Source organism: Amia ocellicauda, chromosome 9, assembly GCF_036373705.1.
Source record: "Amia ocellicauda isolate fAmiCal2 chromosome 9, fAmiCal2.hap1, whole genome shotgun sequence".
NCBI lineage: Eukaryota > Metazoa > Chordata > Actinopteri > Amiiformes > Amiidae > Amia > Amia ocellicauda.
In genome coordinates this window covers 32,026,920-32,052,947 of record NC_089858.1, presented here as the reverse complement: position 1 = coordinate 32,052,947, position 26,028 = coordinate 32,026,920, and the positions used below count along the sequence as shown (strand labels likewise).

At 36.5% G+C, this 26,028-nt stretch overlaps 1 long non-coding RNA gene across 1 annotated transcript; it reads left to right on the top strand.

The window, feature by feature from the left end:
• The first annotated feature begins 421 nt into the window (after positions 1-421).
• Positions 422-22,287, top strand: LOC136759195 (uncharacterized). The gene is made up of 3 exons (XR_010820014.1): positions 422-821; positions 19,705-19,786; positions 20,823-22,287. It is a non-coding gene; the product is annotated as an uncharacterized LOC136759195 (long non-coding RNA).
• The last annotated feature ends 3,741 nt before the right edge of the window (positions 22,288-26,028 follow it).

Below are 26,028 nucleotides of genomic sequence, written 5' to 3'. Positions count from 1 at the left end.
ATCACATTCCCCCTTTATATATATAGATAAAGATACATTCTGCATACTATCCTGCAAAGTTAAACCAACTTAAAAACGTATTTCTCAAATATCCGAATAGTAACAGCCCAATTTGAAACCACATACGTGCCTGAAACGCTGACATTTTTAACATTCTTTTGCATTCAACTTTTCTGTGTCGATTTGAAATCAGCTTTGTAGTATTAGTATTTTATAGCAATGTAGCACTATAACATACTAGTATCAGTCTGACAGCTAGGAAAATAAAAACGTAACAGTTACTTACTAGCACATAAGGCAATCATAACGCAACCATTGTTCAAACTGACACTTTTAGATGGTGTGCAAATTGCCCATTACTGAAATTATTTAAATATAAAATAATTTAAAGTGTTGAAATATGAAAGAGTTGTTTAATAGAAAAGGGCATATCCATTTTAAATAGCGTTTCTGATTTCTTTTTAAGATAGACAGGAACATGGGCAGGATGTTTATACAGCAGAATGTAAACATATTCGCTGGGCTTCTTTAAATAAAAAATCAAGCAAAAACTCCAGCTAGATCGGCTAATGCCCCTTTCTGATACTTTGAAAATGTCCGTTTTAGAGAGAGTCGTGTATTTGGATTTGACTTTTAAAAATAATTGCAGATAGACTTTAAAGCTCTTCCCGAGACGATTTTTTTTTTTTTTTTGTACTTTAAAGAAGAGGGAAATGCATCCCCTGCGTTTTGCTGCACACCATCTGAACTACAGAATTTGAAGGGGATATGTAGAGGCGCCTGGCATCCTTTCTTGCATCAGATGTCATCCACAAATCAAGGTAAGTCACTTTCAACTCTTGTCACTTTTACCGAAAGACTGACTGCTTTGGCACAGTAGGTTCTAAGGTGTCAGAATGTGTTCCTCGCCAGTTCCAATCAAAGCACTAACTGCCGAAGAACACATTTCAGAATATGGGATCAAAGAATCCCCTTATCCTCAGATATGTGTGTATATATATATATATATATATATATATATATATATATATATATATATATATATATATTAGGCCCATGTAACTTAGCATTGTTTGATATGTGTTGTCTATATTACTGATTACAGTAAAGGTATATATATATATATACTATCTATGTGTGTATGGGTGAATATATGCAGCTTTTAAACACATTTAAACACGTTTTTCTTACACATTAAATAATGATTACACATTATTATTACTATGTGCATTTAACTGTTAGGAGAAACAGATTATACTACATGGACCTACACAGTATCCACAGTGCATACATGTATCCAAAATGTGTCAGTTTAATTGATACACATTTAGGGTAGAATTTCAACACATTCGTTTTAAGAACAGTGAAGTTGTTTGTTTTAAGCTTTGGAGCACGATGTTTTTCAATGCATTTAATCATTACTTTGAAAAACACGATGGACCAATTTAATACAATTAAATCACTCACATTTTTAAATGCCTCTATGCTTTTTCTTCTGTGGAACCGTTGATACAACAAACTAGCCTACAATGCGAATGTAGTGTCGGTATTGTTGTATGAATCCATAACAATCAATAAGTGCGACTAGATTATAATTTGATCTGGTGTAAATTGGTATTTTCATCGTGCTTTGTTTTTTTCTGTTTTAATTTAGACGATTGGAAATATTATCCATTCAAGTGATTCGTACTTTGCAGTCTTCTGCAAATAACCTTGATCTCTTTAACATTTGAACACATGCACACACTTCTATTACTTCAGCTTATATATGATGCAACATAATTGTGCAGCTTCGGCAATTACTCTTATTTTTATGTAACGTTTCTTTTAGAAGGACTGTTTCAACGTAATATAAACACCGTACTGTAGTTGCTGAAAGTGAAAGTGTGTTTCCCGGGGAAAAGACAAGTCCTTACCTGTCAGCCTAGCGAGTGGCTGTAAAGGCAGTGTCCGCAGAGCATTGACCTTAAACCTGGAAATTGCTGCAGTCTGACTGGGACTCCTGTTGTGGTTAATGTCAAACATTTCGTTATTATTCCCAGGAGAATCAAGAATGATTTATGAATTCGCGAGCTTTCTCTAGAAACGTAAAATCGTAATGGGCACCTTTTTATATTTTCCACTTCACTTCATTTTGTGGCATTTGTGTATACTTTGTTGACATAATGATAATACAAACTAAAATAGCACTGGGCCTATAATTCTGGACATTAAATAACGTTGCGCTTGTAAACCTGGCTTAGAGTTTAATTAACTAAATAAAAAAGAGCACAATATGCGAAAGATAAGTTTACACCGTGCGTAAAGTATAATAGGAGAAAGGAGAAAAGATTAAACAAAATACGAAAGCAGGTTACACAACACAAACAATATATAGGTATGATCAAAATGTATGTGAAATATCGCTATAAGGTGCATCTTGCGTATGCAACTTGAAATGGTATGATGCTTATATCAGTTCCTATTTGTCCCATATAATTTCAGGTTAATTTACCCTCTATATTTCACCAAAATAAGAGATAATAGGTGACATATCTGAATGTGGCAAAACATACGTGACTTTTTGTACTGCTTCACATCTGGTGTAAGAAAATAAGATTATGAAGACATACAAATCAATACACGTTGGAGATATGTTTTTTGTTTGTTTGTTTTTTCCAGTTCCAACCCGTTTCTCTACTCTTCAGGCTATTAGGTGACTGTCCCACTACGGGAAAACAAACAAGAAAATATGCATGGTCTCCCCCTGGTCAACGTTATATGTTTATGGGGGTAATAACACAAGCGAACTAGAGTCTGTAGCGACTAAGCTTGTAACCCGAGTAAAGCCATGTATATAGGTAGTATTGTTTTAAGCAGTCTGTACAGTGGGCGCCGGGCTGGAAGGGGGCCCACGCATTTATCAGAAGAGCAGACCACCCAGCGCGCGAGGGCAGGGCCGGGCCGGGCCGGGCCGGGCGCGCGCGTCCTCTCCCTGCTTTTAATTAGCGCTGATGACTTCACTGCGAGAAGACCCTGCTTCCACAGACCCCCCCACACCCCCGCCTACGCTCCCAAATCCATAGTCTTCTGCAAATTGATCCCTAAACGTTTACACAAACCAGAAGGGGGAGTGACAGCAGTAATTCCACCAGTTGGCAACGAGAGAGAGAAAACAAGAGAGGATTGGCATTTTGTTAACTTGTAAATGTTCCAGTTATAAGGTGTTGACAGGGCAGTGCCATATATTATGGTCACTCTGGGCATTTACTTGGTATTTGCGGATTACCAATAAAATACCAACATAATTTGTCTGTCACATTATTATTATTATTATTATTATTATTATTATTATTATTATTATTATTATTATTATTATTATTATCTGCATTTACGGACGGAAGCGAAGATAACCCAATCACACTATGGAATATCAAATCTGAAAGGCAAAGGCAAAGTATTGGGCGCACTAGCCGTGCAATATTAAACAATTAAAAATATATTTTCAACACCACGAACACAATTAACCTATCTTGGCCTAATGGTATAACCACCTTGATGCATATTTTTTGTAATTATAGTTATCAAATGTATTATAACAACACGTTTAATTTAAACACGTTGAAGACAGTGAGACGTGTTTGCATATAGCAATCTTGGCGAGTTATAGCCTAAGAAAAGAACACGAAACCGTTCCAAGTTGTTCCTATATATAATAAAGTGTGGAAAATGTGTTAATTGAAAAGTCACTGTGTGGAGTTTTTAGAAGGTCATTTTATGGTCATACCTAGCGTCCCGAGTTTGCTGTTATCCATTTGACTCTCTCAGCTGAAAGTACACACATTTTCCATGACGTTCTTCAATGAAATATTTGACAACATTGCATCCCTTGGAATTTACGGCCACTTCGCTGGGAGAATTTCGCAGCATTTGGCATCAACTCCGTAGTCATAAAGTTGAACCGCGTTCCAGATAAATTAATTGACCTTAAATTGTTCTTTTTTGCATGTAATGCTGCATTCGGTAATCTTTTAATCCAGTAGCATTACTAACATATCATTTTAGAAATTCTCCGTTTAAATCAGGTTATATGCAAAGTTTTCAGTTTCTATCCCATCGCAACCTAATCCAGAACATATTATGTGAAATACTGCTTTGTCAGTAGTTGAGCTAAACCTCTTATGTATGTTTTTTGAAGAAGAATAATGAAAAACACTTACACATATCTGCATTAATTGAAAGATTTTAACAGTTTTGTTTGATATGCAAATATTGTAATCCTGACAACAGCATGAGGATAACACTTCAAACTTGTATATCAGAGCTATATGTGCGTATTGTGTTTACACCCACCCACACATAAAGACTATATATATATATATATATATATGTGTGTGTGTGTGTGTGTGTGTGTGTGTGTGTGTGTGTATGTGTAAGGGTAACTAAACAAGAGGAATCATTTAAACGACTTTTGCGTTTCTTTCAGATTTTAGTTTCAATACTTCATTGTCTTGACTGAATGTTTAGCAGCATGAAAGTGTTTTTTTCATTCTTCTTTGTTATTATTATTAGTAAATAGGTATAACATGTTAACATCTTAATTCATGTATTATAGTTGGACTTTGTTGCAATATGTATATCACAGAAAAACAATACAATTTACTTGCATTTCCAAGTAAATGAACAATAGGGAAATAATGCAGCCTACTTTAAAGGAAGCGTTTTAACTTAAATTCAGCAAATACATTCAACAGTCTAGTAAATGTGATCTGTCTTTAAAACATGGGGAAATAATTCTGTGCACTGATAATAATAATGTTTGTCATACATATATGTAGCAACACCGGTCTAAATCGATCCACTGCTGGATGAAGGCCTCCCCAAGATGTTTCCACTTGCTTCGGTCTACAGCTCTTTTCCATTTGACGGCAAAGATATGATTTCATATTCCCATTTTCTTCCCATCGTCTTCTAGTTCTTTTTAATCTCTTGGGATCCATTCTATAGCTTCCTTTGTCCATCTTTGACCTGTTAATCTTGCAATGTGTCAGTCTCATTGCCATTTTAACATTTTCACTGCATCAATTATGTCACATATTTTGTTCTTGGATCCATTCATTTCTTTTTCTATCTCTTCTTGTTATTCCACATATATATGGGGACACATTTATGCAACATACATATATAATATAATACATATAAAAAATATATAGTTCTTGTTTCATCGGATCACCTGAAATGTTTAGATTTCTGTGCAAAATGTGTTATACATTGATAACTCATGAATTCACTTTTCATTGCATTGATAACAAGTCGGGTTTGTGTGAATGTAACTGAAGGTTTACCATCTTATTTTTAGGATCATGTTCTTAGCTTCAAATAAATGTAATACAGTATTACAGATGTAAACAGTGTACATAAACTATTTAAATTATATTTAGCAATGCTATCTTGTGTCGACTAAAAAATGTGGTCACTATACTTTATGTCATACTTTTGACTTTATGTCATCTTCTGTTTCTGCATCTTCGTGAATTTCTTTCATTCTGTATTTCGGTGTTACTCTTCAGACTCTTACTCTATTTGTTTTTGATGAACTGTCTTATTTGTGCATCAGCTAATGCCACGGAAAGCTACCAAATATGACTTTCTGTAATGCAATTTTCTTAATGTACTTTTAGTTGACGTTGACGTGACGTTGTTAGCCCTAAAAATGGTATATATGTGTTGAGCATTATGTATTAGTTGGTTTAAACCTGTAAGTCGCCTTTGATAAAGGCGTCTGCTAAACGATTTAATAATAATACTCTTTTACGGCATCATTCACACAATACTTGCTTGCACAAGTATCCAAATAGGACAGTTTAAACAAATGTTATATATTAGTTTTAACATGTGGAACTTTTATGTTATTTCTGCACGGTATTAACTACAATTGAGTAAGGTGGTATGCTTACAAAATTGGTCTGCGTTTGAATTATTTTAAGTTGACTCGCCCCTGTTATATATAATATATGTGTAAGTGTGGAGTCTATAGCGCACAGAAGGTTCACTGACTGAATCAGCTGTTTTATATATTTATGTTTAATACGAAATTGATTATTTCCCTCGAGTTCCAAAATATGTGATGAGCTTACAGCATCAGCTTCCGCATACAATGACCAGACTGTTATTTGTGACTTCCTCCTCCACTGATCTGACGGATAGGTTGTTGTTGTTTTGTGTTATGGACCCTATGTTCAATTCATTAAAGCGACGGTGTAGCGACCAGTTTTTGATTATTTTGAAAGATTGTGGTATTTAACAACAGTGAATTTGCAGACGAGGACGTATTTATTATTATCTCTGTGATCAACCCGGCTGTCACAGGCGTTTTCAAACAATCACTGAATGCTCCCATTTGGTGAGCCTTTCAAAGTAGCTTACAAGATGAACAAATTGTTGATGTATCGCTAAGATAAGATCCACATTTTTGGTTTGCATTCCTAATCCCAATCCAGTATTTTAAAAAGGGATGAACTATGTATTAAAATATAAGCCTGTTAGTAGAAGCTTTATTGCTAGACGGCACCCGCGGTTTATACCTTATGTATATAATCATTTCAGTAAATGTACAATTTGCAGCATGAATGTAATAAAAGTTAATTACGTTTTTTTTTATAGTAGGCCTACTATATGTTATTTTCAGCAAAAACAAAATACGTTAGAACGTTTTCATACGAATTTAACCAGTCCCTTGTATATAATGATATTCACACTTATTTAACGCAAACTCTGGTCAAATCTAAATCTAAATACATAATATAATGGACACAAGCCTCAGTGAGACGCTGAACTTTTGAGGAAGGCAATGCAAACTTTGGTGTCACACACTATCGCGCCTGTATAAGCGAATTTTGGTAAAAAAAAAAAAAGAAGAATCTATGTATTTACCTGCTTACGTGTCATATCATCAATACATGTGCAGGTTGTGAACATATGGATACACATTTTAAAGTTCAATAGAATGGAATCAACATTTAAACACACACACACACACACACATATATATATATATATATATGTGTGTGTGTGTGTGTGTGTGTGTGTGTGTTTAAATGTTGATTCCAATCAATAATCAAATAAACATGTAACGCTGTGGAAGGCTGGCTGTCTCTGAGCGCAGACGTCGGTGTTACTGTTATATAGCACGTTAAGCATATTACCCAAATCTCACATTATTTATGGGTATTTTTAAACGTCTGTACAATATCTGGACAGAAAAGCACGCTTGGACAATGGTTTGAAATTGCAGTGAATTAAACAATTCAAAATAATATGGTTTCACATTAAAATTGGAGCTTTGCATGCTGTATGGAAATGAACTCCATCCCGTCCTTTAATTGCAGAAAAACAGGAGACCTGTGTTGGCCAGGTTACACTCAGGGTTATAATTTGATGGTTCCTTGCCAAACCAAAATAGCGGAGAAAAAAATAGGTAGGCTAGGTCTCAATTGTACTGCACTGTAGGGGATTACAGACTGATTGTAATTTCGTTTTGTCTGCTTACACAGCCGGGAAAGTTTTTGCTTCATACTATATTGTGGTTTACTTTTTTCATCCAATGAGGGTACATCTCTATACCAGCTTTATTTAAAATGGTTCATTCTTAATCGCTTTTAGGGGTCTAATGTATGTTATATATATTCTTTCCGATAATCAATTTCTTAACGTAATTATGGAGATTTATGGTGCTCTATATTGGTTATTCAAAGTTTTGGAGTCGAACCTTAATGCTGTTTATTTATGGCATTTGATGTTCTTCTGAGTGTTCTGTTTCTCAAGATGCAGCAGCTTGGGCTCCATGAAGGCCGGAGTGATTCAGAACGAAAGAATCCCAGAGCTTCGAATTTGGAAGCAGTGGCTTCATAAAGCATGTCGTTATGGAATCTAAAGTTTAAAAGGACCTTAATAGCTATGAGCATTCGAAAATGTTCTCATAAATACATCTCACAATCAAACCAGAACAATGGGCGGCGCCTATAAAACAAATGTGTTCTAGTGCGTTTTAGGGTGAAATCTCCTGCCGAAGTTGTCTATTCTTGTTTTTAGGGACACGGTATATTGGATGCTATACAACTTACTAATAATACAATTCATACAACTAAACTACTGTATTAGTTTGTACATTCTGAAATCAAATTGGTATATGCCTTACTTCCATTTAGATAAAAGGGGGATAACAGTTTTAGATATTTCATAAAACATTAAAATATAAAGTTACTTTTAAAAATGAAAATCTATTAATTAATATACACATGTGTAATGACAGAAAAATAATTCGAAGTCACGCAGTTATCTGTAAAAATATGTTTTAATGGAAAACACTTCCGGAACAAAATGCATGTGAATATATAACCTTTAAATATTTTATATTTATTTTGTATATCAATGTGTATTGAAAATAACATTTAACTATGTTACACTTTTGTAGTGCATAGCCTGTACGAATATGATGTACGCACGGGGACAGCATATCAAACAAAATATTTTTGTTTTTGTTAAAAAAGTCTGTTCTTTAAGAAAATAGAAGTGATAGAAAATAACAGTGTTGTTACGTTATTGACTTTACAAAATATTATGTTGTTCTGGTTTGGACACCCTATTGTGTAGTTTTCAGTGTGTCTACATACATCTACACGCATGTATCCATATATATGTTTGTATATGTGTGAATATGCTGTAAAAGATGCTGAATGTAAAATCAGCCCTTACTTTCAATAGTGATTTTATTTATTGATGAAAACCTAAAATTATTGAATATGTCTAAATACACTGCCGCCCTTTTACACGAGTTCTAAGAAACAACTGTGTGATCATAGATGTTTTCTGGCAGACCGTTGGCGTCTCCTAAAACTCCAATTCCTCATACTTGTTGTAGGCTACTGGAATATATATATGTGTGTGTGTGTGTGTGTGTGTGTGTGTGTGTGTGTGTGTGTGTGTGTTCGTGTGTGTGTTCCTGTGGGTCCGTCCAACATTTTCTCTATTAGCTTATTTTTATATATTCCTATATATTCCCAAAATATATAATTATTAACATGAAACTGTCAATTTTAATCGAGTTATCTGTGCATTAAAACACGATTGAATGCTTGGTTCACGTACAGTATATATTACATTGTTGTCATTTAATTGAAAACAGTATAAAATAAAATCATGGGTACCCACTCATCACTTTTACTTACTTAGTAGGTGGTCATGTATATTTTTGTTCAAGTGGTGTTTATGTTAATGAAAAAGGATGGGATTACAAACAGACCACTGATTACTCTCATTGGGATGCTAGATTGATTTGAACTGTGTATTTATGGGCCCCACCCTTTCATGTAATCAGCAGAACTAGAATGTTACTATATGGTTTTTTAATTCTTCTGGCCAAAACAGGATTTTGGACCTCCAAGACGCATTGTTTTCTGCATGGAGGGGACAGAATCACTTTCGTGTTTTAGTAACTTCCTCTGGGTCCTGCCATGGATCGAGGAATTGTAAATAAGTCACAAAGCACTCAGAATAGGATACTGCTAAATATGTACTATTGTGCAAATTCACAAGTAAGACAGTCTCATCAAATAAAATAAAAGATTCACACCACTGGCATCACTGATGTATTTTGGTGTAAAAATAAAACAATTAATGAAACAGGTGTAATTTAACCATAGGTCTCAGTAATAATTTAATTCCTAGAGAATGTAGGCATATATAAGTATATGGTTTTAAGCATATTTACATCCAAGTAATACTTACGAAAGTCCAATCTGTCTAATCTGAAATGCAGTTATCATTCTCTTGTTAAGGATGATTTTATACGAGTTGTTCACAATGCTATTTTGACATTGTCTGTTTAGACAGATACAAGAAAGTCGAAAGTGAGGTATGAATTTTCATCAACTGTTTGGCATAAACACAGACCATTCAAAAGAGGTTCAAAACCAAATGATTTCCAAAATGTGCAGCATAGGGAACAATTTACTCGATTTAAACAAATCCCCACACAGGCTATTGCTCAAGGCAAGCTTTGTTTTGCATGAAAACGTGCTTATTATTATTGTATATTGTTGTGGTTGAAGATTCTATTCTCAAAAACATTTAACATATTAAAACTCCAAAATGTTTCTCATTTCATTTTTTTAATTAAGGATGTGGCTTCACTCTCCTCGGCTGCACATCATGGGTTAGGATGGGGAATAATTTTGCAAACTCGATCGAGGACTGTTTAAATCGGATTAAATTAAAGAAATGCAAAAGTATTTCGAGAGTAAATGGAATCACTATTAATTATACAACTGATAATGGATGGAAACGATGTTTTCTGTTTTGAGTTTATAGATTTCACAAAAACGTAGAATAGATAGATTCCAGACATACAAAACATCTGCACCACTGAGCAGAACGCAACATGTCAAAATGCACCACCAACATAATTAGAAGGTCTTCACTGATATTATGGCGGTATGTGGTCATTTTCTGAGTGCGCTGTTGTATTGCTTCTAAATAAATGAACTGGATTATTTAAGCAGAAGCATGTAGGTAGCCTATTGTGTGAGACATTGTTTTGTTTTGTGCCGTGCTTTAATCACCACAGTTACGGGGCTTTGTAGAGTGTCTCTATAGTTAATTGTGTGTGTATATATAAATATTGATGCATTTACTAATATCCATACAGTATCTATTTTTACAGATGTCTTCGACTTAGCCTTTAAAATTCCACCTGTTGTTCGCCTATGGAATTAGTTTGAATAATATAATTAACGAAATGTTCCATTATGCAGAATAATGTGTAATTAGTTCTATTGCGTTGCTTTCTTAAAATGTAGTAGGACTGAACATCTGTGTAAAGACGGACGTGATAGAAAACAACTCGTGTCAACAGATGTCAGGACACTAGCGTCTATGAACTGCAGGCATTCGTCTTTTCAGTGGATCAGTCACCACTCGGTGGATACAGCGCAGTCTTCAGCAGGTGTTCAATGGCCCCGCTCTCTTAAACAAGCTGTCGGAATGACAGTGACCTCATTCAGACTCAAATTCACTGCTCAGTAACCCCCTGCATTCTTGGAGATGGGAGACGTGCTGTCACACTGAGGAAATAAGACGTTTAACCGAATCTGCACACAACACTATATAGGTTTAAATTCTCCGGTATATTTAGCCTTTACTCTTCCTGTAAAATAAAACAGCAACACTTTGATAGGATCACAGAGTCAGACCCCCTCCCCACTCAATGTCACAATTCTCTGAAGTGTAGTTTACAGTCTGGAACATCTCAGGATTTTTAAAATTCCATTCGCTGTTCAGTGCTGAAAATGAAGTCTGTGACTTGCATGTTGATATCAGGGATAAAGGATAAGGAAAATGTTAGCGTATTAATAACAACATTATTCACAGATCACTTGCATTAAATCAACTTTGGAGCGTATACCACAGATAAATGCTTCAGTACAATACCAGTACTGTACTTTACTTTTTAAATTATTTTTAATTAAGGATTATTATTATTATTATTATTATTATTATTATTATTATTATTATTATTAGTAGTAGTAGTAGGAGTAGTAGTAGGATTAGCAGACGCCCTTACCCTGCTTACAGTCTTCAAATTTTCAATGCATTAACCTCAATGTGCAATAAGCATCTTAATAGAAATTAGGTGCAAAAGTTAAATCCCTGACTTATGCCAAGGTGTAGGGTAGGCATAAGTATTTTCAGTAAACTTATTAACTGTGCTACAAATTCGATAATAATCAGGGGCAGAGGCGAGCAAATTCGTCTAATAAGAAAGTGCATTAGAGCAAGACTGCAGGAGAGGTTGTCTGCGGTATTACACAGTATGAACAGGTGTTTCTTGAGCTGACGCCTGAAGGTGGTCAGGGACTGTGCGGTTCCTGCCCTCGGTGGGTAGTTTCACCATTTAAGGACGGTGGGAAAGGAGCGGGCTGTGGAGGAAGCGCAAGGACACCGAGGTGGTCTGGGTGGAGTGTAAGAGCAGATGAGAGTTTGGAGGTAGGCAGGGGGTTGCATTCTGGTCGGGACCACTGTAGGCGAGATCCAACGTATTGAACTGGATTATGGCAAAAGCCAATGGAAACCCGCCATCAAATACGCGAGGATATCTTTTTGGGTTGGTTAACCCGGGTTTATGCACTAGCACTAACAAGAAAACACACACACACACACACACACACACACTGATTAAAAATCGAAAACGATTCTGTTAAGTAGGCTATATGCTATTGCAGGCTTATTTATTTTATTGGTTCTATTAAAATATGTATTAAAATATTGCATTTATAGGTGTATTTTCGTAGTTTTTATTTTAAAGCTGAATCTACTTGATTACAAATGTAGAGGTTATACTAGTTATATTTACATGAGTTCCTCAGTGTAAATATATCAAACCTATTAAGATTCAGAATTTTCCAAATAAACATATACATAAATAATTATTATATTACATTTGGTAGGCTATTATGGAAATCATGTGTAGCCTATTGTTTAGAATATTGGAATAAGAAATTGCTTGTAACGTGTAGTGCATTAAATAAACAAGAATGCACTGATTGGTTTAATTTTGAAAGTAAAATTGACAGTTAATTCATAGAAAAAGTCGAGGCCTCGTTTTAAGTTAACTATACAGCCGACCTGACTGTCAGCTGTGCTTCGGGTGCACCCTGGCATCCACAAGCGACCTTTTCGTTTGTGTGTGTGTGTGTGGGGGGTTATACAGTAAAGGCATGACACCTCTGTCTATCACATCTTCATTGTACAAGTGATAGGTTACTAAAAAAATCCAATTAAAGAACACCTGTATTAGATTGTAATTACCGTTTTGTCTAATTCAGTAATTAACCGCAACGAAACAGCTTTGTCTGTAAGAACAGTATTTATTGATACAGAACATCAATTAAAACACTGAAAATGAATGAGGTTCTTACGACGAATGACATATCCTAATATTAGAAGCGCTAACATGCAAAATAAATATAGGTTACTAATGTCACATCCTGAAGAGCATCCCCGATACATCTTTAACGTCCACCGCCCTTAAAACAGGCCTAAAGCCAGCAGGAACGGATTTGGAAGAATAGCTTATTGTTATATTTAAGTTGTGTGACGACAGAACTGTTTACATTCTTGAATGATGTATTAATAGTCAGCGGTTAAATAAGTGGATTCATTACTTCCGTTCCATATCCACAAAATAGGACTTTCCATCTTTTGAACATACATACCTGCCAGCAGTGCAGGAGGCAAGCGAGCGCGTCTGTCATCGCAGTGCTCAGCTAAACCTCCACACAATGAACACCGCTGGATATGCCATTTAACATGAAATATACTGTGGTTTTGTGATTAATCACACATATCTATTGATTTTTTTACTTAGTTTACAATTGTGCAAGATTACCAATTTTACCAGCTTTAAATGTACAGGAAATAAATGCTCTTATTAGTAGTTATAGTTGTACTGTAGTAGTAGTAGAGTAGGAGCAGGAGTAGTAGTTCTAGTAGTAGTAGTAATACCAATCACCACCATCATCACTAACATCATCATGCAATATAACCGTAAACATCTGGGTTACTCTGAACACTTTTGTGATTTTTTTGTGTGCCTGTGTCTGTAGGCCTACTGTAGCTCATGCCCTACATAATCTGTAGGCTGTTGTCTGGATATTTCAAGTATGTAAACGAAAGCCTTAAGACTTCGCAGTTGGGTTTAGAGGCTATCATTCACTAAGGATGATTTTATAAGATAAACCTGTCTGCTTGATCTCGGAAAGCGCTGGGAGTTTGATACAAACATTGAGATGAGAATAATATGTTAAGATGCAAAAGCGGTAGCTCATACTCGTGACTGGGAGATGCTATGAACAAACAGACATTTATTCACCTGGGCCTTTAATTTATTAAGTAAATAGATCGGTCTTAACAGTCTTGTGTCTCATGAAAAGTTTTGGAAAATGACATTTTTTAAGCTGTATTAATCATTATTTGGCGAGTATGCTTTTATCTCACTCAACACTGAGGGTTCCCACTGGGGTGGTTTTCTGAACAAGGGGGGTGAGGATTGTGAAAGCCTGCATCAGAAACTTGTAGAGAAACAAAGTAGTTACTTATGTGCGAGAGAATCATTTTATTTTTGTAAAGCTCCTGGTTATATTTGTAACTGATTATTTTAAACAAATAGCTTCCAATCCCTATGAATTGCTCCAGTATAGCCTGCCATTGAAACATTAGGTGTGTGCCTCTGAAATGTTTGTCTGTTATTTAAATGAGATTAAAATATGTGAGAATGTTCTGATAAAGTATTACCGTGTATTTGCGTTGAATACATATATTTGTGGAGCATGTTAATTATTATTATTATTATTATTATTATTATTATTATTATTAAAAGCGTTAAAATGTATAAAATCAGACACACAAACAAACAAAGATGTGTGCAGACAAGGAGGCATTGCGGATTTAAAGCGAATAATACTTTTTTCCGCTTTTCCTTCAGTTTCTTCCACTTGTTGCCCACTACTGCGACTGCGTACATCCGCGCACCTGCAGTGTGGAGTGGACAAGCCGTCACTTTACATACTTCTAACATTGAATTAAATTATCCCATTGATCTGCTTTGTGCTGCACAGGGACGGGAGAGAAAGAACCCAAATTAAAAGTGGCAAAGTCAAAAGGTGATCATAACGGTAACACTGCAATGGGTTGAAACCTCTACACTAACAGTAGGTTTCAGTTACGTTTAATGTAAATACCTGTTGGCACTCAAACCTTTGTCAGGACTCCAGATAAAGCTTTCAGTTCAGTTAAGGTTACCCTTCACTATGCAAAGTGTAATTGTAATTAATTTAATTAATTTAAAACAGTGTAAATTAATAGATAATAATAATAATCCAAGTATTTTAATCTGTTAAATTTCAGTAATAGACGAACACTACGTGTTGATGGTTTTGTGCTGGTTGCTGGAATGGTATATATATATAGCTGAATATTATTATTGGAAAATATAAAGATTATTGTTCAGTTGTGTTTTTATTTGCAGCTCAGGTGAAATTACACAATCACTTTTTATTTTAAGTTATATATTTATTTTAGTTGAAAAAGCTGTTTCACTCAGTGCTAGTTTACTTGGTGTATTTTGTTACCCTTGATACTTGTAACCACAATCTACTTCAGGGAATTTAAGATACAGGTGTACAGTCCATGATCATGAATACAACACTGTGTGAACATAGCTGAGAGTTTCGAAATCAGGGGAGAAACTGCCCTCCCTGGCGGAAATTTCAGCCCATGAAATCCTCGAAAGACATGGAGCAAACTGCACCCAATATAACAGTGAAATGCTGCGTGAGTTATGTTCTGTATTAAATATGGCCAGAAACAGTTTTTCAAAATTAGGTCTTTCTGTTTTTATTTTCATGAGTCCTGTTTTGTTTACCAGTAGTCGCTTTAAATTTAAATGTTGATTTTTTTTGGCCTTATTATATGTTACTGAAAAAAGTGGAGAAATACATCTATCAGGCTAATGTTATTTAAGGTCAGAATTTCTGGCAAGAGGATTTGAATTCCATAAGACGATCTTTTTACCATGTTAACTGGTTTATATTATTGAAGGATGATGTGAGTGGAATTAAAAGTGTTTACATGTCTGTAACAAATTACACCTGCTATTGAAATGAGAATCATGTTCTCGACCCCCTCCCTACTTGCCTCCTCCAGACGGCTGCTCCTGATCTACTCCCCTTCATCTCCTCCTTGCTCCTCTCTGTTTTCCCCCTGCTTTCAAACAAGCTTCTGTGATTCCACCCTCAACAAAAACAGCCTCGACCCTACCTCTCCTCAGAATTACAGTCTCTTTGCTCCCCTTTCTCTCGAAAACCCTTGAGTGAGAGCTGTTCACTGTCAGCTCTCTCTATTTCTATTTCTATCCCATCACTCACACCTTGAGACGGCTCTCCGGCAGCCACTGACTCCCTCAACTGTGCTCGGGTGGCCTCCATCTCCTCAGTCCTGATCCTCATTGGTCTCTCTGCTGCCTGTCGATCATTCCATCCTCCTCTCCTGCCTCGCTGACCTTGGAATCTCTGGAACTGCTCTAGCCTGGTTCTCCTTCTACCTCAACGACTGGACCTACCAAGTGGCATGGCAGGGATCTTCATCCACACCTCAAGCTCTCCTCACAGGCGTACCCCAAGGCTCTGTACTGGGCCCCCTCCTGTTCTCTCTCTACACTCACTCTCTGGGCCCCTCATCGCATCCCATGGTTCCTCCTAACATTTCTATGCTGATTGTGCCCAGATCTTCCTGTCTTTTCCCTCTTCTGTCTGCTATTTCCTCCTGGTTGCACTCGGACCACCTCAAGCTCAACCCCTCTAAACCTGATCTCCTCTTAATTCCCTGTTCATTCTCACCTTCTGCTGATCTCTCATCTCAATTCCTTTAGAATCTACCACACTGTCTCACTCTTCTTCCACTAAGAAACCTAGGAGTCACCCTCAATCCTGCGTTCTCCTACTCTCAACACCTGCCGTTTCTGAGCAACATACGACGAATCTGACCCTTCCTTACCGATTACTCGACTCAACTGTTTGTCCAGACCCTGGCTCTCTCCCGTGTGGCTGGCCTGCCTGAAACTACTACCCACTCGGTCCAACTCATCCAGAACTCTCCTGCTGGTCTGGTGTCTCTTTGCCCTGATTTGTACATGCTACTCCACTGCTCCGCTTCCTCCACTGTTTCCAGATCTTGACTTGCAACCAGTTTGAGACTTTGACTCTTACCTAACGTTGTCTCGACCAGACTGCACCGAGGTACCTTAAGACCCTCATCCCCTCCAGACCTCTCCGGTCCTATTGCATCAGTAGACTAACTCTGCCTCCTCTCAACTCCCCTTCCTCCAGAGTTGCTCCTTTTTTTCCCTGGCCCCTAAGTGGTGGAACGACCTTCCCACTGAAGTCAGGACAGCAGAGTCCCTGACCACCATCCAGCGATTACTCAATACACATCTGTTCAGACTACACTTATAATATAGCAACTTATTCTCCTGAGCTGTTCATTGTAATTCTGCACTTTATATATACTACAGGGCCAAACGTATGTGGACACCTGCTCATCTAATTCCAAAATCATGGGCATTAATATGGAGTTGGTCCCCCTTTTGCTGCTATAAGGGGCCGAGCCCAAACCATGAAAAACAGCCCCAGATTATTATTCCACCTCCACCAAACTTTACAGTTGGCACTATGCATTTGGGCAGGTTGCGTTCTCCTGCTATCTGCCAAACCCAGATATGTCCGTCAGACTGCCAGATGGTAAAGCAAGATTCATCACTCCAGAGAACATGTTTTCACTGCTCCAGAGTCCAATGGTGGTGAATTACACTGCGGCCAACACTTGGCATTGCGCATGGTGATCTTAGGCTTGTGAGCGGAAACCCATTTCATGAAGCTCCCAACGAACAGTTATTGTGCTGACGTTGCTTCCAGGGACAGTTTGGATTTTGGTAGTGACTGAGGACAGAAAGGTGGCAAGGTAACCACAATTGTTTTGTGTTTACATCAGGTAAAGGCTGCTGGATTTTGAAATCTTCCAATCTTAGAACATTTCTGCATGGCTAAATTCAGAAGGCCCTTTAAAAAAAAAGACTTTCCACGGTCACTATTATGATAAGGCTCGCTATAATGAGTTCCGTGAAATCTGGGATTTTGGCCTTGATCTAGCTCAGGTTTCAACCAAACTTCTTCCCACCAACCCTCACTGTAAATATGAAAATTCTTTACCAGAGAGAGGGAGCTGTTGCTATGGATAGCGCTACACGGATCCTCTTGGTCTGTCAGTACTTCTCTACAGACACTACTAATGATAATTGAGAGGTATGGATTCAAAAGATTGGGTATGGGTACAGTTTCTCCTCCTGCAAAATACCAGAGAAACCACTATAAAATTGCCATTTTCCTTCTCACGCACTGCGCACAGGCTCTGTAGCTCAACACATGGTCATGGAGTGTTGGCTGAAGGAAATCGTCATGATTTCTGTTTGTTTCCCTCTTTAACTACAAAAAGGCCTATTCATGTCAGCTAATTATGGATCAGGAGTAAAACATCATAAGCATGAATTCGACCTGAACATATAAAACCACAACTTCTGGTACAGGTTAGTTTGCAGACTGCTTTGAAAGTGATCTCAATTTGTACAGAGAGAGAGAGAGAGAGAGAGAAACATTAATAAAAAGAAAAAGAATACAAAACAATCATAGAGAAAATAATGCAAAAAATTGTGTGGTTCAATGTGTGTTTTATCTATTTATTTATATTCATTTCCATGGGTCTCTCTGAAAAGTTACTGCTATTTTGAGCCACAGACAAGCCACCTACTTAAAACCACGAAGAGAATTAGAGGAGGTGGCTGGTGGGAGGCTGGTATTTCAGCTAATCTCAATTTGTAGTGCTCTGAAACAAATATGTCTTTCTGGTTTTAAGTACAGCTCAATGCCCCAAACGAGCAGCCCTTATTATTGTTTGTATTAATTTAATGGAACAGTGTAGTATACATCCCACTAGCTACCATAGAAACTCAAGGGAAGGAACAATACTATCCTTACTATGTTATTTCAAGAGCAGGGGATCCTAGGAACGCATCATGTTAAACCGACATAATGTACAAAATGAGCTGTGTGCCTGAGACTGCGTTGAATTTCAGAGTTTATAATCTATGCGTCAAGGTTTTGTTGCCCAGGTTGATTGAGGGTGGCTGGGTTATATTCTGATCCGAATGGTGGTGTAGTTACCCCTCCAGAGTCCTCTTGACCAGAAGGAGGTAGAGGGATAATATCTGAACATATATACAAGCTAAACGGTACTGTCTGTGTTCACCTGAATTGTGAACGATCCCAGAGACAGAATGGCTCTGGTCTAGGATCTCTTGGAGCCTTCAGTGCTCCTGGGCTGGAGGGGGGGGTGGGCGCTCCAGAGGCAGACAATACAGAAGGATGAAACAAACATGCATCACAGTCAGGCTGTGGAAGGCCCGAGACAATGTCATCTCCTGCTTTGGAATTTGTTTTTGTTCTGCAGCCAAGACCTGCTCCCAGGAGCTTATCTAAATGTTGAAAGGAGCTCACAGGGAATCTTTCTTGAAATTGTCAAAGGGCTTTTTATTTCCACCTGCTTATTCCTCTTTCCGCTGGACAGCCTGTAACAATGGAAGTGGAAAACTTGGAGAGCACCATATGACAGTTGCTAGATTAATACTGGATTGTGTTTGGCCCTTTTTTCTTCAGATGTAAACCTTAAGGGAAGTAGCATATTTCCCCCTTAAAACACGGCTTAAAAGAACATAAAGTGCTGATCAGTACTTTTTGGAAAAAAAATCTTACTGAAAAGTGCCATTCCCCAGAAAAAGCAACTTGGCAAGCCAGTGTAAACAAGGTTTTCACTACTCGTAAATCAATTCACCACTACATGGAACAGGATGAACCTAATTTATACTACTCTATCCAAACTGAACCACTCCACCTCGAATTTACCCACGCTTTTCATTTGAAAAAATGACTTCACATTGAAAGAGATAGGAGCTGCCCATCTATTTTCCATGGTTTTGCATGAATCTCAATCATGCTGAAGAATGATTCATCATTTTAATATGTGCTTTTGTTGTTTTGTTTTGTTTTGTTTTTTGTCATTTAGATCTCACGCAATGAAGCACTGGTCTCCAAAGCAAGAGCACGGAAGCTGTGAAGTATCTCAGTACTTTTATGATTCCTTTAGGGTATGTATGCGTATGTTATAAAGCCATCTCAAATGCTCCATCTCTTAGCATGCATTTTCTGAAATACATGTTTTTCATCTCCTTTTTTAAAGGTGTAAATGAGTGGAAAGAAATGTAAGATGTTAGTCTAAGGAGGTCCCTTCTCTGAGAGTGTACACATTATAGAACATTTTGTGGAGGGAAATTGCCTAAGATTATGAGAGAAACTGGAACAATAATTAAACCAAAACCTGTCACTCAGAGCAACCAGATGAAAATAGATTCTTACGTGATTCTTAAAATCACCCTTTAAACCACTGGTCTCCCACCAGTGGCCTCAGGTCCTGAAATTCGGTAGGGCGGCAATGTTTTCTGGGTTTCATTCCAGTTGTAACGTTCAATTATATTAATTTAGTTATTTTATCAATTAAACATATAAGACTATATTAAAGTATATTTTTGGTGATGTTTTTTGTTTTGTTTGTTGTGTTCTACAAAGTACAGTGGATGGTGAACATAATGTTGTGATTCAAGGTGTACTTCTCAGGTCACAATTTGCAGTCTGTAGAGAAGTATTCAATGTATGCAGTTAATCAACTAATCAGAACAATTCAGTAAGTGGGAGCTGAGTTGCAACAAAAGCATAAAGATAATGTGGCCCTCCAGGGACTGAGTTTGAGAGCCCTGCAAACAAATATTCTGGCTAAGACACAGGGTCCTTTTTCTACTTACTAATTTATTATGAGAGATCAATAAAGTAAGTAGAACATAAGTCTATTTACTTTCTCATTGCAGGAGAGTATTTATTAACCCTGCAGGAAAAACCTACACTAGCATATTCTGATTATCACAAGGTTTCCCTCGCTGCATCCTCAAACCCATACTGCCACTTTAAAATACATGTTTTTCTTTTGTTTTTTGTTTTTGGAGTAATTATTTATGGTCACGACCTCATGAGGATGGACAGTTATCGGCCAAATAATATGTACATGATATTGCTCTTTAAAATGTAAAAAGTTAACTTTAAATATTTATCTATGTATTATCTTTTTTTAAGGATTTGGAAGGATATAATTTGGAACTGCTACTTAAGACTGTGAGATGTCAAGAGGTTTGGTTCAGTCATTCAAGTATTCCAAGAACTGGGAAAAGGAAAGGGAACATACCTGCGAAAATGTTGGATAGATATAAACTAACACCTTCTGTTATCAGTTGATCTCTTAATTCAATGTAATTCAGGAGTAGTCTTTGTGCAGGTCTTAAATACACATAATGAGTTATATTTTGCATTGCAAAGGGTCTGCCTAGTACTTGATTCTTTTTTCAATTTATTTTAAATTGTCAGACTTTTTTGTTTTATGTGATTTTTAAGCTCACTATTACTATTACTTTGTTTTTGTCTGCTATGTTAAATATTGTAAATATAACTTTTGCCTGAATTTTAGTACAGGTAATATACTGAGAAAACTGTCTAAAACAATGTGTTAGACAATAATACATTAATGCTTCTCCTTTAACATGTTTTCATCTGAGATTAGTGTTCAAGTATTTGACCACTAAATTATCTCTCTTTATTTCAATCATTTTGTTTAATGTTTTGATTTTAAAATGTCATTCAGCCAATAATTGTTTGTAATGCAACACATATATAACAACAAGAATCAGATATTGTATATACATTGAATACAATGCACTTTCTTGAACAAATGCTTTGTAAATATATTGGTATAATTTGAGAAAAAAGTCTGTTTTTTGGGCTTATTTTCTATTTTGAAATTAATTACATTAATGTAGTTTAGATGACTTTTTGCTTCACAGTGAAAAACTCAGATAAACTGACAATGTATTCCCGAGAATAAATAAATACAGAAACAATGAGTGACTGTTACATTTTGTTTCTTTTATTTTAAAATATATGAAAATGTGCCTTAATTAAAATTCTGTGAAAACAATCTTAAGGTCTTTTAAAGACACAAACCCATAAACCTTCAATATTCACTTTTTATTGGGTGATTCTATTTATCTGTCAGTAGAAAATGCATGACAGGTTTTTTTAAACGATTGGCAATATTTATAAATATAGCAGACAGGGCTGGGATAATATCAAGGCTTAACTGACAGCATATTTACTCTGTTCCTTTTGTATTTTGTAAACCTCTAATGTGGATTTTATGTTTATACAAACTTGAAAATAATGCATAAATCTGAAACAATGTGCAATATAACCCAAAAATAAACAAAGATGCTGCATTTCATTGAATTAAAACAATGTCACAGTTTAGTTTTTGTATTTTATTTAACCTTTCTTTCTTGTTTTTCCTTGTCTTATATGTCACACTGAACAAAGCCTTCCAAACAGGCTATAAAAAGTAATAGATTTTATTTTTGGAAATAGTTCCAGTAGTCTAAATATGTCTGCCCTAGTAGTTACTCTTTATGTTTATTGTTTTGTGATGTTATGTCAAAACTTAATCTTGACAAAGGGCATGTTTTTATTATTAAAAATCAATATATGAACCTCATTCTTCATTTCTTATTTCACATGCACATTTACAACTTATTAACCAGCAGTATGGTTATATTTCCTTATGACATACTGTGCAGTGAGAAAGTCAGCAGCTTGTGCCTTGGACATTTTCTTCTGAATTTAAACGCAAGTCGAACCAGCTGATTTATAGCTCTGTTTATCAACATATTATTAAGTAATCAGCACTCACCACAGCTGATCCTCAAGCCCCTTAATTCCAGTGAAAAGATTGAGATTTCAGGGTAATTAGAGGCTTTGGAACACTGTTTACTTTCAGTGTAAGTCCTGTGATTTTGCTGTTTTCTTCATTTTGGATTTCCAAATTTTCTATTTTTTGCACAGCCGTGCAGACATATGACAGAATTGCATGTCCAGATGTCACTGTCTTGTTAGCGCTTTGACATTGTTTTGAATCACTGTGCAGAGACTCATATGTAAAGTATGCTTGGTGAACCAAAGTAAAAGCAAAAGGTGTGTTCATTGATTTATTTAATTCTTTTTCAGCATTATGGTGTTTTTAGTTATTTTTTGTCCATAACGTCTATGACAGAGTGGAGTCCTTTCCATTACAACAACTGAACTGGGTTTTAAGTATAAAATATGCCTTAGGGTCATGAACTACTGTCTGACTGAGACCCTGATCTGGAAACCTGACCTGGACCAGATTACTAACCTGAGTATGACTGCTGACCTAGGAGTCCCCACTATGACCACGAGGACACATCTACCTCTAAATCTACACCAGAGCTTTGTGATCCCGAAAGGAGATAGGATGACATTAACAGTCTTAGTTAGCGCCCTAACCCAGGCTAGGAGTTATTTTCTTTATAGCGTCTTTGTGAAGGCTTTTCTTAACAATTTCACCACACCACTGCAACTTGCAAACCAGATCCCCGGACGCACATGTCGCACACGGCACACTGTGTTACAATATTAATATATATCTGTATCAGCCCATATCGATGCACTGCTGGATGAAGGCCCCACCAAGATGTTTCCATTTGCTTCGATCTACAGCTTCATGCTTGCAAAGGTTATGATTTAATGTGGTCGTCTTCTATATCTTTTTACCTCTCTTGGCACCCATTTGATAGCTTCCTTTGTCCATCTTTGATCTGTTGTGCTTGAAATGTGTCCAACCAATTTTAAATTCTAAACATTCTAATTTTTCATTCATTCATATTTTAATTTGTTCTCAGATGCATTTATTTATTTGTTTACCTCTTCTCATTATTCTGTTATCTCTGCTTCTTTGTGTCATCCACAGTTTCTTTACGATTTATGCAAATAGTGACCATATTTCACAACCATAAGTGAGCACTGGTAGTATGAATTAATCAAATACTGTTCTCTTCAGACAAATGGGTAGATTTTCTTTCAACAGCATGCTGTTTCTTCCAAATGCACTCCATCCCATTGTCACTCTTTTGATTTGTTCCATAAAATCTCCATCTGTGCTGATTTGTTGTCCAAGGTATATATAACTCTTGACTTCATTGAGTATTTGTTGATGTAATTCAGTTTTCTTTGATTTAATAAAGCTGATACACATGACTTTGTTATTACTCAGGTTCATTTTAAGTCCAGTTTTCTTGTTTGCATCTGAGAGTTTTTGAAATTGAAGCTGCAGGTCTTCAGGTGTTTTTGAAAATATGATGATGCCATAAGCAAATCATACGTTGTTAAAATGTTCAAACTCTATTTAACTTGATTCCTTTTTCTTCCCAGTACAAAGTCTTGATCATTCAAGAGTTGCTGTAAAGAGTATTGGAGAGAACGCGTCTCCTTGACATTTTCCTTTGCAGATATTGAGCTTGTCAGTGTGTCGGTGGAGATGGGTTGTTGCTGTAGCATTGTTGTAGATATATTTAATAGATATAGTCTCTTTTCTTGTGAAGAAGAATTACAGTAGTATTGTATCACTTATGTGGTATTTGTTTAATCATGAGACACTTTCCTCTACAGCTTCTTTTAGATCCCCACTGTGATATGTCTCCACCAACTTTGCACACCTAGATTTAGCAATATTTGTGCATTTTGCATTACAAAACTGTATGCTCTGTCAAGTTCCTAGGGGAGCACTGATGGCTAGAATCAATGTAGGTAGAATCTTCAAGTCATACCACAATGCTTTGGTCAGTTTCAGGTTGGGGCTCTGACTGGGTCATTCAAGGACATTAGCCACTCCAGTGGAGTTTTGGCTGTGTGTTTCAGGTCATTGTCCTGCTGAAAGGTGAGCTTTCATCCCAGTTTCAGCTTTCTTGCAGAGGGCAGCAGGTTTTCCTCCATTACGTTTCTGTACTATGCTCCATTTATTTTCCCTTTCATCCTGACAATTGCCCCAGTCCCTCCCATTAAGAAACATGCCCATAACATGATGCTGCCTTAACCATACTTCACAGTAGGGATGGTGTTCTTTGTGTAATGTGCTGTGTTGGATATGAGCCAAACAAAATGTTTTGTATTTAAGCCAGAAATTTGCATTTTAGGTTTGTAAGACCACAATACGTTTTGCCACTTGGCTACTGAATCTGCTGAGTATTTATTTATTAATTTGCATATTGTTTTTTGCAGATTGTTCATTTTGTGTTCATTATCATATTGGAATGTCCTTTTGTTTCCAAGCTTAAGCTTCTTAGTAAAGGAAATCAGGTATTTAGGCACAATGTCCTGGTATCTGCTGGAATCCATCTTTTCCTCAGATTTTTGCAAAAGGCACCAGGACCAGAAGAATAAGCAAAGCAAAATAGATCCTCCTCACATTTCACAGAGGGAAGATGTTCTTTGCAAACATAAGCTTCACCTTTTCAGTGCCAATCATAATGCTGGTGAGCATATCCATAAAGTTACATTTTTATTTAATCTGATCATAAAGCTTGGTCCCAAGTGTCTCTGAGATGCAGGTAAATCCATATCACTTATTGTTGTGTTGTGCTTTCAGAGAAGCTTCTTCCATCCTGCCACAGCTATCAGCTTTTACAATCTAGGATGTAAGACCTTATATATTGCTTACTGTATCTGGTATACACTTATGTAAATTCTACATTTGTAAAATGTATTATGCCTGAACTGCACTGTATTATTGCACTTTGTATTGCTCTTCTATTTTGTAAGTTGCTCTGGGCAAGGGCATCTGCTAAGAAATAAATTATAAAAATAATTATACCAAACTCTCTTGTAGATATACAACTGTTTGTCTTGGGTTTGTTTGCCTCCCTAACGACTCTTCATATAGCAAGTATTGGTCACATTTTCTTGCATCCTCTTACTGTTCAGATCACCCAACCTCTGGAGGACAATGACTGCAAAAGAGCCCTGTGACTTTGACCATGACTATGAATGTTACTAACGGATTGCTTCTGTGTGCAACCTCTTTTTATACACCTGAAGAAACAGGTGACATTTGGAAACTTCTATAAAAGTTCCAAATGCTTCGTATTAACATTCACACAACAGAGTGTTGATGCAGGATTTAATTTTCAGCTACCTGCTACAGGTATGAATTTTGTGTTTTTATTGCGTGCTATTATTTTATAGTAGATATTATGTTGGTCTTTGTAGTGTTGTTACTATTACGTGTATAATATCCAAGAGAAACTTGCATTCCTTCTGTAAAACCTTTACATTTTATCAAGGGGTATGAATAAATGTAGAAAGAGCCATTTTGCGAAATTAGTCAACCCCCCCAGACACATTCATAACAGGATACCAGGCAAGACCTCCCAGAAACTTCTGC